Source organism: Falco biarmicus, chromosome 6, assembly GCF_023638135.1.
Source record: "Falco biarmicus isolate bFalBia1 chromosome 6, bFalBia1.pri, whole genome shotgun sequence".
NCBI classification, from domain to species: Eukaryota; Metazoa; Chordata; class Aves; order Falconiformes; family Falconidae; genus Falco; species Falco biarmicus.
This window is the reverse complement of record NC_079293.1, coordinates 71,277,989-71,290,461: the sequence shown is the minus strand read 5'-3', so window position 1 is coordinate 71,290,461 and position 12,473 is coordinate 71,277,989. Positions and strand designations below refer to the sequence as shown.

General features: G+C 46.9%; 1 long non-coding RNA gene across 1 annotated transcript in view; it reads left to right on the top strand.

Annotated features, from left to right (window-relative positions):
• The window catches only part of LOC130151923 (uncharacterized), a 47,782-nt gene that overhangs the window by 25,614 nt on the left and 9,695 nt on the right, over positions 1-12,473 (top strand). Inside the window, exons 2-4 of the long non-coding RNA XR_008822805.1 lie at positions 6,476-6,622; positions 7,161-7,444; positions 7,878-7,950. This is a non-coding gene — a long non-coding RNA (uncharacterized LOC130151923). The remainder of the gene's footprint in view (positions 1-6,475; positions 6,623-7,160; positions 7,445-7,877; positions 7,951-12,473) is intronic.

Sequence of the window (12,473 nt, the reverse complement as noted above, 5' to 3'; positions counted from 1 at the left end):
CATTGTGCACGAGGTAAAGTACCTTTGATCACAGCCTGATTCACTTTAAGGTACTCTATACCTTAGTGCAATTAAGAGATTTTGGTCTGAAGCACCCCTAAGATGAGGAATTTGAACCTGAGTCTCCCCTAATCCCTCTGGCTGCTTCAATTGATGGACAGAGGTGAGGATTTTCTACAAAACTGAAATAGCTCAGAGTAAGACAGAGGGGGCACCTAAACTTTGGATGTGGGCTCTCTGTTCCCCAGGGGTTTGCTTTTCAGATACCAGATAGCAGGGTGTTGAAACAGGATTGGTGTGTTTTCAAAAATCAGTCAGAGCACAGCCCGGCTGCTGTTTCTAGCTCCTCCAGTTCTCTAGAATTTGGTCCACAACTCAGACACATGCTCTCTCAGATTGCTGCCTGGGCTGCCTTTGCCTGAATTGGCAAAGGGATTTCTTAAAAGTCCCCACAAATTAAATAATTTTGGTACCAATCAAAAATGCAGCATGCTTTCCCTATCTGCATATAACCCTTGTGGTCAGCATACTCGTATCTCAGCCTGGATAAAATCCTCCTCTGCTCTGCAGTATAACGAGAATTATTAACTCAAGCCTTTCTGGGCCTTTGCATAAAGCACAATATACCTTTTAAAGAGCATCTTCCCCTTCTCCAGTGACCAGGTAACCTCATGAGGCTGCCAGCCCAGTGCGGGACATGCTGGCAGAAAAGGTGGGCATGTCGCCGCAACTGGTTTCTAATTCAAAAGTCTGTGAGCAACCGGCTGGTCGCTCCCCAGCAGGACATCAGCCCATGCTGCTGGTTCCCTCTCAGTGCTCCTCTGCGGGAAAGAAGGTACATTCTGCCGCAGAACAAAGAGTTGCAACCCTTGAAGGAAGAAAACACCAAATCTGTACTTGGAAAGAACAGGTTTTGTTGAGAATTTTTGGAAGAAGTTTCAGCCTGAGAGATCAGCTCTGCTCCCTCAACTTTAGCTGTGTCATCCAGGGATGGGGAGACTAATGACCCTGGGAGCCAAAGCTGAGCCAGACTCTTCAGAGCTTCAGCGACTCTATGAGACATCAGGCCAGTGGTAGTGGGGGTCTCATACCTTCCACTTTCTTCCTCCTGAGGAGCTCAAAGCTGACAGCTGCATCCGTACTGCCAGGATGCGAATGCTGGAAGTCAACTGGTCGTGTTGGCAAGCTGGCAGAGGAGTGCCACAGGCCAGAATGGAGCAGGGGAAAAAATGTTTTCAAAAGAAGTTTTAAGAAGACGGACTCAATTACGGCAATCAGAATTCAAGCAAAATGGATTTCTGTTTTGGGGCAGGGCATGGCCTAGAAGGCCCTTCCATCCCGCATTTTTATTATTTCGTGCTCCTGTAAGAGCAGAGCTGTTAAGACCCAGCGACGCGGGGTCTGGCTTTTGTGTTACAGCGTTGAAAAGCAGAGTACGCTCGTCATGGCGTCACCAGAGGGCGGCAAATGCCCGCGTGTCTCTTCACCCCGGCGGCGCCGAGCCGCGGAGCCCCTGCAGCCCCGGGCGCCTCCGGCCGGGCCGCTGCGTCCGCCCGTGGTGCGGCTGCCCCAGCTGCCTTCGCCGCCCGCCCGGTGCGGTGCCACACGGTAGACGCCGACCTAATTGTTCGCCCCACGGCCCCTGCAGACAGGATACAAGTCCAGTGCCAGGTGTTGAATTATTTTCCTGCGTGGTGGTATAGTGCATGGGAATTGTTGATAACGCTAACAATACAGCAAAGGAAAAGCGGGAGAGGAGGAGGACAATTAAGCAGCCTTTGAAAGCTCTGGGGACATGTAAAATACCCTCCCTCTATTCATGTGTCACCAGGTCCATGTTCTTAAGTATAGAAATGTGGGTGTCGTTACTAGGTGAATCTCTTACAGCCTGAAACCTTTCAGCAAGACCCGGTCTGTCTTGTGGTAACATTCACCCCACTGACAGCGCAGTGAAAGGTGATGTATCCCAGGAGGCTGTCAAGGTGGATCACCTTCCCAGGGAACAGCTACACATCCCCGCTATGTTGTGGCTGCACTGGGGGCTGAGTTAGGGTTGCTGGCCCAACGGGCTCTCAGTGAAGAGCCGGTGGGGTAAGAGGTGGGGAGTTGGGTGAAGGAGAAGTATTGTGGGAAAAGGAGACATAGGATGTAGGAGATCTGGGGTCAGGCCCTGAGTCCAGGCTTACTTCATGATATTAAGAAAGTCACTAGTCCTTCTTCACTCCTGAATGACTACAGGAAATACTCAGGTTTTTAGGGTTGAAACTGTATAGAGGGGTATAGCACCATACTGCACCATCTAGCACCCAGCCGTTCATGCAAAGATCTTGCCACCATCCCAGATGTTATTACATGGCAGCATCGTGTAGGTCTTTCAACAGAGTATTGAGGGTAGATTTACAGAAGAATAAAGGCCTGAGAACTTTTCCCCTGGGGCCCTGAGCCCCCCAGGGCTCAAGCTGAGCCTTTAGCCATGTTTCCAGACCCGCATGCAGCTCTTGCCAAGCTGGCTGTGCCACCAACCCTTCCCATAACACCCAGCTCTGGCACTGTCCAAAAGGCCACTGTGTCCCAGCAAGCTGAGGCGCCTCAAGCTCGCTGCAGTGATGACACTTTCCAGTTGTCCGGCATGCAAATCCCAGTGCAAATCACTGGCACTTCTGATTAGGAACTGTTTTGTCAGCTTTTGGCACCATCCCAGCAAAAGCGACACCAATTACTTGTGTCAGCTCCCCTCTGAAAGCAGGAGATGTATGAAATCTCACCCTGAGACCATCCATCACAGCTTGCAATGGGATTTGGGACCTGTCACCCTGATGGTGTATTGACTGAGTGTGGCTGCTTCCAGGACAGAGAGGTTACGGAGAGCATTATATCATCCCCAGCAAGGCATCACAGACTGAAACTGAAAAATGAGCCTTGGAGTCTCTTGACTTGGGTAAATGGTCCAATGAGAGCAACTGCAGTGAATTCAGGCAGCTCCTGGTTCATGTTTATCTGAGGAGTTTTAATAACCAATACCTGATTAAATGGAAAATGTTTGTTTTAAAGCAGCATGGGACCAGGCCTTATTTGTTTGTCTTAACATCAGCTTAGGTTGATGTTACAGTCTTTCCACCAGGCTATGTGGTGAGCTCTTGCTTTGCTCAAGGGCCTCTGGATTTTCCAAACAGTCCTTTTTTTTTTTTTTTCTTTTTCTTTTTTTCTGACTGGTAGCAGCTGGAGTTTTGTGCTGATATCAGGCTTTGTTTGCAGATGGGGTGGGAAATGGTGGGCACTCAACTTGGAAGACAGGAATTGGGGTTGTTTTGGGAAAGTCACATTGCACCCACGATTCCTTAGTGCCTTCTTGCAGTGTAATGGAAAGAGTGTTAAACATCTTGAGTTATTGTTGAAAGATCCTTATAGCAGCTAGTGATCAAACACAAAGTTACAGCAATGGCTCAGCAAGACCATGAGCTCTAGCTTGGTTGCAGCTGGGTTTACTGGGAAGCGTCCTGTACGCTGCTCACTTCTTATATGCTCTCCTAAAAACAACTAAACATTGCAGAGATGTGGTAAGGGCTAGAAGGACCTCTGGTCAGACCCTGGAATAAATGGTCCCTCAACAATTGCCATTACTGTTTGGTAAGACATGCCTGTTCCTGTTTTGCAGTGGTTGCTGCTTTCTATTTTTCCCCAAGATGAAATTTGCTGTGTGCATCATTATTACACAATACATTATATACATAATACATTATATGTATTAATGTATTAATAAATAATACTGTGTGGTGATCTTTCCCTTTGCATGTCACTGTCTACATGTGGCTGTAATCACCCCACAGCTCAAGTCAGCTCCGTCCTGAGCCTTATTCCTCACATTTTGTTGTCTGCAGCTCCACTTTTCTGCTGAAGGATCACCTTGGATGAGTGCAGGACACCTGCTATGGGCTATCCCCTTTCCTCTTTCTTCATAGCTTCATACTGGTACCATCTAGGGTGAGGATATGCAGATATCATCCACAGGTGCAGGAATGATTAGCACAACCCGTGTCCTGAGAAGTAAATCTAGAAACTCAGGTGAGAGAACAATAGTCTTCTACCTCCATTAGAAACTGGCCACCATCATCATGAAGCAGTGCCCAGGTAACTCACCTAACCTCACCAGCACCCACCTGCCAGCCCATCCAAATCCAAAGCAAGTAGAACTGCAGAGTTTGGGTGCTAGTAGGCAGAAACATGCTCCTTACGACTGCACTAGGTATTGAAGGAACACCCACATCCGCACTCACGCATTAAAACTATTGACAAACAAAAGCACACAGCAAAGCATTGAAGAGGGGAAGAATCAGAGCAGGAGGTGTGCTTACACAGCAGGTTAAAAGTGCATTTTCCCACTATTCAGAATATTTATTCTGATTGTTTTATTATTGCCCTTCGTCAAACCACCAGGAATAGATACTCTGTTAATGGAGGAGAACAGTAACATAATATTACAGCCTCTGAGGTCTCCATTTCCTCAGCACCATGGCCACATTTGGCCTGTAAAGTTTGAGCCTTCTCCTGCCCAAGGGGCAGGTTCAGCCTGTTGCAGTGATTATGGGATTTCTCAGTGTGTGCAGAGAACCACAGGGCGCTTCCTGTGTCCCAGCATGCAAGGGAGCCAGAAAATCTGTTTCTCCATCGGACAGATTCAAGGATTGCCCCAGATCCCGGTGCCAGCCAGAGCTGGAGTGACCCAGTCACACTCCATCCCAAAGCTCTGGGAGAAGCACTTCACACTCACCTCTCAGCGCTGACCTTCATCAAAAGCAGCTCTCCCTTGGGTGTGCCAGTGCTGAGCTGTCCTTCTCTGACAATTCGCTCACCCCGTTTCTTGCCACCCACCAGCTTTCCCCTCTTTCTTTGTCTTTTTGGGCCAGCTCACTCCCAGGTTATGCCATGGTCAGTACAACCTCTTTGGCTTTCTCAAGAGATGTATGTGGTCTCCATTGTGAGTGCAGAGTCTTTCTACTGGAGGAAAAGAGTCCAGGAGAGGCATTTAGGCATCTCAAAGGCCACCTTTGCTCATCTGGGGACTGACTCTTGGCCACAGTCAAGCACAGATCCCAGCAAGAAAAGAGAAGAGGGATTCCCAAAGCAAAGTACTAAGATGCACTAAGGACACCAATAACGGTGGGGTATCTGCAGTTCTGCCCTTTCATAGCCAATGCAGATGTTGGCTGAGTCTGATAGACTGCTTGTCCTGCTTTCCCCAGCCTCACATGATGAGTCCACCTCCAAATCACAGGCAATTTCCCCCAAATGCAGAAGACCAATCTGCCACAGAGATCCCAGCTACCACCAGCCATCTAACCATCACTTTGCCAGCCAGCTAACTTCATGGAAGAACACTAAAGAACTCTAGCAGCATTTCTAGTCCAGTTGGGTTTCCCTGAATTATTCATTATTTTCAAAGGAAAATGAAAGTTTTGACCTGTGAAAATGCTGCAGTGACTATTGGCAGAACTGTTCGTTCATGGTAGGAAGGCATATAAGAAATTTTAAGCAAGGGGTGTGTGTTTTTCTACTTTGCCTTTTGCTTTAAGTATACCATGTACTCTTTCTTTGTGTTGGAAGTGCAGAATTAAATCCTAATTAAAGGCTGTAAAAAGGCAGTGAATCTGAGAGGCCAGAAACAGGGACATATTATTGCCCCTTTCATAGATCATGTGAGCGCTGTGGTGACATAATAAATAATCCACCCAAACTTTTTAGAGGTAAACCCCAGCAAATCATTAATAATGTCTCTGGCACCATATATCAAACTGAAGCCTTCCTCTTACAGCTGATCCCCAGCTATTCCCAGCTGCCTATTTGCCTTGCTGTGTACATTTCTACCTCCCTTTGCATCGCTCGCTCTTCTTGTCTTCCCTGCTACTGTATTTCTGTGCTTTGTCCACCTGCATTTGCTTCTGCAGTTCACTGAATGCTGGTGTGAATAACCCAAGAAAACACACATGACACTGTTTAAACCCATATTCTCAGGAGGTTTAAAACTTGCTCTGACAAGAAAAGACTGGCAGAAACTTTGTCAGGATAGGGAGCAGAACTGGATGATCATATAGTAGTCTCATTTATTTCTGGCACGCATGATTTATTTACGCTCTTGTCTGTAATGGTGAAGCATTTCACTCTATGCAATTTTTGCTGTCTAGTCACCCTCTCTCTCTCTTTTTTTTTAAATCTACTTAACCTGTTTCACTATATGTCTGTCTCTCAATGAGTCCAGTTCTGAAGGGCTGGGATACAATCTGTCATTACTCGTCACTTGTTCATGCTTATTGCAGGGAGTTGCTGGGCTTCTTTGGGGTTATCATAATTAGTATATCTGCATATCACTATTATGAAGTATCATGAATACAATATAGGTATTCCTCCAACGATGCCTAAGTCCAGCTGCCTGATGGGTCTTCTGTCCCATGATGTGGGGTTTTATTTTACCTTTTTCTAGGCATTGAAGGAAGACTGGTCACGTAGAGAGGGACTGCAAACACAGGGATGGGGTGGTCTTGTGCTGGATTCCTCCATCTGGAAGATGCACTGCTAGCTGACAGGTCAAAATGAATCGCCTTTTCCTGAAGAAGGCAAGAACAACAAGGTACTCACCCCAGTGGCCAAATGTAATTTTTAATTTATTTATTTTTAATAGACCTGGGAGTTACGAATGCGGTTACGCCATTCCCGTTACAACACAATCCTCTGCCAGTGCTCTGGGCTGCACTAGCAAGCGAGGGCAAAATTTCTCACTCTGTGCGTTCTTGACTTCTCTGCCTCATGCTTAGGGCAGGATGCACTCACCCCACTTTACAGATATCTTCAGCTTGTGGGCACCTGAATGTAGGACACCTGCAGGTGTCCCCACATGAACTGGCTGTCTAAAAGTCTGTTATGGACAGCAAGGAGTGGTGGCTCAATCAGTTGCCCATGCATAGCTGTCTAGCGCCACTTGAGATGCTCTTTGGTATCTGAGCTACCCACATGCAGCTGGCAAACGTGGTCTGGTCAATGGAGTTTAGACAAATGTTCAGGAGAGGAAATGTCCATGTCTGCTTTGGGTTAAGCTCAGCAGCTCTCTGTGCTCTGCTGTCTGCACTAAATAGATCTCTTTTGACTATAGTGCCATCTCATTCCCACAGGGACATCTGCATTTAGATACCTATGATGTGGAACTGAGCCCCATTTACTTGCTCGCATTCCCACAAGCAGCATGAAGTGCCGTCTGAAGTGTCCCTCTCTGGCTCCCACCTCCTGCTCCAGAGGAGAATGTCTTGCAGAGATCCTGCATCCTGTCAACCCTGTGTGAATATTTCTGAGACCAAGAGGTGATTCATGGCACTGAAATCAAACCCTTTCTGTATCATGAGAAAGCATGTTTCGCATCATGTCCGTGACGAGACAGCTGCAATTTGTACACGTGGCAGTAAGTCAAGCCAAACTCATTCGTCTCTGATACATGCCATTGCAGCTTTGGGGGCTGAACGGGAGCCCAGAATGGAATTGAAATGGGAGGGCTGAACACATTTGTGGGTACAAGGCAATGATGAAATGTTGCCACAGCTCTCAAAGGAGCTAAACTGCAGAGATTTGTACAGTCCTGAGGGGACACACGTCCTTCCAGCTGGTAACGAAGAGGATTGTTTTGGTCTTTCCTTACTGTGTGCACATGTGGATGGGTGATTCTAGCAGAGCAACAGCATGGGGCTCCAAGAAGGCATGGTTAAGTTTCAGTTCAGCACCAATCAACCTTGCACATAGCATTCCCCAAACTGGGAAGCAATTTCTTAGCCTTCACATGAGATGTCAACTGCCTTTGTGGTGTCACTTCTATCTACTTCAGTGCTTAATCATCACAGGGAAGTCCAACCCACTGAATACCATGGGACTCTTGAGGACTTGCTGTAGAAATTTCTGTGGCCATCTGAGAAGGTAAGGAAACCTTTGGAACTGGCTTCCCACAGATGTAGTTGAGTCACCATCCCTGGAAGTCTTTAAGAGTTGTAGATGTAGTACTTAGGAACATGGTTTAGTGCTGGACTTGTCAGTGTTGTGTTTATGGTTGGACTCCATGATCTTAGAAGTCTTTTCCCACCTAAATGATTCTATGATACTATGAAAAATTTGAAGGAGATACCTGTGTTCAGAAAAATATGTAGGGTCCCAAGTCCTACCAACTTCTGTGTGACAGCCTCCTACATGTGTTTCTGAGTGTAGCTGTAGAGCTACCTGGCTACGGAAAAGCTTGTAATTTCAGATACTCCCTTTATTTTCAGTGGAAAGCTATCACTGATGCCCAGCATACCCATCTCAAAGACCATCATAAGCTCAGAACTGTAATTTCCACCCAGCTAAGACTTAGCCCATTCTACTTAATGTCTATCCACAGTAACCAGAAAAAGGGTCAAGAAGTAAACTTAGCACTTCCACCACAAAAATGTGGGTCCTGCCTAGTTCTGCTAAGCGAGTTGCTTCTGCATCACGGATGAGGAGTATTAGTGGGTTCAGCTTTTCAAAAAAAATGTTATTCTGGATTCATAGAATCATAGAATGATTTGGGTTGGAGGGGACCTTAAAGATCATCTAGTCCAACCCTACTACCATGGGCAGGGACACCTTCCACTAGACCAGGTGGCTCCAAGCCCCGTCCAACCTGGCTTTGAATATTTCCAGGCATGGGGCATGTACCACCTCTCTGGGCAACCTGTTCCAGTGCCTCACCACTCTCACAGTAAAGATTGTCTTCCTAATATCTAACCTAAACTTTCCCTCTTTCAGTTTAAAGCCTTTGCCCCTTGTCCTATCACTATGTGCCCTTGCCCAACGCCCCTCCCCAGCTTTCTTGCCGGCCCCTTTAGGCACTGGCAGGTGCTCTAAGGTCTCCTCAGAGCCTTCTCTTCCCCAGGCTGAGCCACCCCAGCTCTCTCCCAGACTCTGATCATCTCCATGGCCTCCTCTGGACCTGCTCCAACAGGTCCATGTCCTTCTGTGCTGGGGACCCCAGAGCCAGATGCAGCACTGCAGGGGGGTCTCACCAGAGCGGAGCAGAGGGGCAGAGCTCACTCCCCTGATCTGCTGGCCATGCTGATGGGGATGCAGCCCAGGGTACGGTTGGCTTACTGGGCTGCAAGCACACATTGCTGGGTCAGGTTGAACTTCTCATATACCAACACTCCCAAGTCCTTCTCCTCAGGGTTGCTCTCAATCCATTCTCTTCCCAGCCTGTATTGATACTGGGGGCTGCCCTGACCCACATGCAGGACCTTGCACTTGGCCTTGCTGAACTTGATGAGGTTCACACAGGCCCACCTCTCAAGCCTGTCAGGGTCCCTATGGGTGGCATCCCTTCCCTCCAGCTTGCTGACTGCACCATGCAGCTTGGTGTCATCAGCAAACTTGCTGAGGGTGTGCTCCATCCCAATGTACATGTTGCCAACAAAGATACTGAAAGGCACTGGTCCCAGTACATACCCCTGAAGGATGCCACTCATCACTGGTCTCCACTTGAACATCAAGCCATTGACTGCAACTCTTTGAGTGCGACCACCCAATCAATTCCTTGTCCATCAAGTGGTCCATCTCTCAAATCCATGTCTTTCCAGTGTAGAGACAAAAATGCGGGGCAGGACAGTGTCAAATGCTTTGCACAAGTCCAGGTAGACCACGTCAGCCACTCTTCCCTGATCAGTCAATGCTAAACTCATTCTCTGAGCTTAGCAAGTGCTTTGTGCTATCCATCTTTCTTAGGGTTTCACAGTGCTGCAAACCTTTAGAGTAGTTGATTTCCATAAGCAAGAGCTATTTGCTAAGAAGACCTTGCAATAGAGATTTTGAAACTCATGTGTGGTGGTCTATGGGGGTGTCAAAGGTAGTAGCACCTAAATGTTACCCTAAGTTTCTGGATGCCTCATCTTACTATTATGGAGAATGTCCATCTGACTTGCCATCCCCACTCATACATGCTGTATCTACCCATGCTCACAACTAGCTTGGAAACTGTCAGCAGGCACATCTCCTTCTTTGGGTGGTAACTGCCTGAACATCCCATTTTCAATTGCGTTGAGTAGCCTATGTTTGTAGCATGGGTTGCAGAAGGAAACATAGCATGTCTGTATTGAGTTGGGAAATCCTGGCAAAAAGTCCTGTTATGTGTAAGCGTGCCACTGATGCCAGCATGATACTGGCTGCAATTCAGATGGAAATTGGATCTTCCTTTCTGCTAGCACTGAAACAACCCCAGATCAAACTAATTCTGTATTACCTTTGTCTCCTAATGTCTCTCAGCAAAAATCTTTGTGTTTCTTTTATGTTTTCTAGGGAGGAGAAGTTACCTCCTGGGGTGCTATTGTCAGGATGTTGCATGTTTTGTAGCTAGGCTAATTGAAAAAAATTATGTGTTCTTAAAGTTATAAAAAAGCTTCAAGCAGAGATCACATCAATTGTCTGTTCCACCTGCTCCTAATAATATTTAACAAGCTTATGTCTTGGACAGTGAATTTTTAATGCCCAAATGATAGTGTCCTCTCTGCAAACTCTTTTGCAACCTCACCAATTTCCTTATGACAATTTTGACTCCAGTATTCAAGCTGCATTACTGGTGCAGCCTGAGCCCACCCACTTCTGAACTTGTGGTGGTATAAGTCAAAGGAGACAGTAGCAGTCATTAGGGATAAAAAGGGACAAAGACTGCGTGCCTCAATTTCTCATATTGACTCATCAGTAAGAAATCTAGAAAGCTTTTGGCTTCACACTGGATAAAAGTACATAAATGGCTGGGAACCATTACTCACATCAAAATTTGCATCTGTGTAGTTCATATCTAAGTGTTGTTTTGCTTTTTTTTTTTTTTTTTTTTAATGTATTTACTTGTTTTGGTATGCTATCCTTTAGGAGTCCACCTTCTGTCCTTGAGCTTTCTTCCTGTGCATTTAATTTCTTATAAGTTTGCAGCCACCTAGCCCTGGATGTGTTAGACACTCTTTATTGCCATCAGTCCAGTCCTCACAGCATATATACTTCCCTGTTTCTGGACGTGTTTGGAGCTGCCCAAGTCTTAACAGTGATGATCAGTGAGGATCTTACTCACCTCTAAACCCCGTTGGGATTCACCAGCTAAGCATGTCCTTACCTGCTTAGCTTTGGGGATTGATCCAGTGGGTGTATTCAGAAGATGCCAACCTGTTCCTTGCACAGCAGGAGGAAGTAATCTCTTGCCTGTTTAGTGGTTAGACCCTCTCTCCTAACTTTCAGGAGGTCCTTGTTCTAATAGCTCCGTATGGAGCTTGAACCTACATCTCCCATGTCATAGGAAAGGGCACACTAATCCATAGGTACCCTGATACTCCTCACTATTTCTCTTCCATTAAACTACCCGATGGTGTATAGCAATGATTGCATAGCTCAGCAGTAAGTGCATTGCCCTGAAAGACCATGTTCTCCCCATGGACACGTTATGCAAACCAAAACAGCTTCCAGATGGGAGATCTTGAGACCACTCAAGATTTTAGTTCCCTACTAATGCCCCTCACAGAAAGACACTGGTGGGACTTGAGAAAGCATTTCTGTGTCCATTTTTGCTGACTGTGTTGTGGGCATAGCCTGTTCTGAGGACCCTGACCAAGGCCAATGAGTACGATGACTGGAGAAATACTGGCTTGTGGACACGGTATTTCTTGGTGTGACCAGAGTTTGGGTGACTGTACATGATCAACAACAGAAGGGCAGGTACCTGCAGAGTTAGCTAGACAGCTGTAAGTGCTAAGGGAAGAGCTGTGGTTTAAGCAGAGTGCCTAAATGTCTTTGCCTGGAAAGGCAGTGCTGTTATCTCCAAGCTCCCCTACGGGTTTGTACAACCCATGCTGGAGGAAAGTGGGGTTTGCTCTCTCCATGGATGATCCACACAAAAGAGTAAGAAGCTATTACCAGACCCAGGTGGTGGAGTTGTCTCTTAAGGTCCTGAGTGTCAAGACACTGTAAAATGTCTTCCCATCTTAGCATCCACTGCAGATGTAACTAGTATAGGCCTGAATTCCAATTCTTGATTATTAATGCTGCTAATCCAAATCCATCCATTTTATTTTCTGCAAGCTGGTCTGCTCCAACATGGCCGTCTGCACCAAAAGCAGAATTGTCTGAACCACTCCTGATTTGGAAAAGAGACTCTAAGACACCTGTACTGGCTCACGTATCCAGAACCCTGTTTTGGGGATGGATGCTCTGTTCCTTCTCTTTTCCTTGGTGGCTGTGGGACATGGGATCTCCCAGCTCCCCTTGATGCCTTCCCTGCCACCCTGGCAGGGAACAGCCTTAAGCTCAAGAGGGATGTTGGGTTCCTGTCATCATGCTGGGAAAAGTTTGGTCTCCAAGTCTCCACCAGGATCACCAGACAAGAAGAGATAGGGAGGAGCAACAGGAAAGTGAGGGGGGTGGGGGTGGGGGGGGGGTGTAGGAGGACT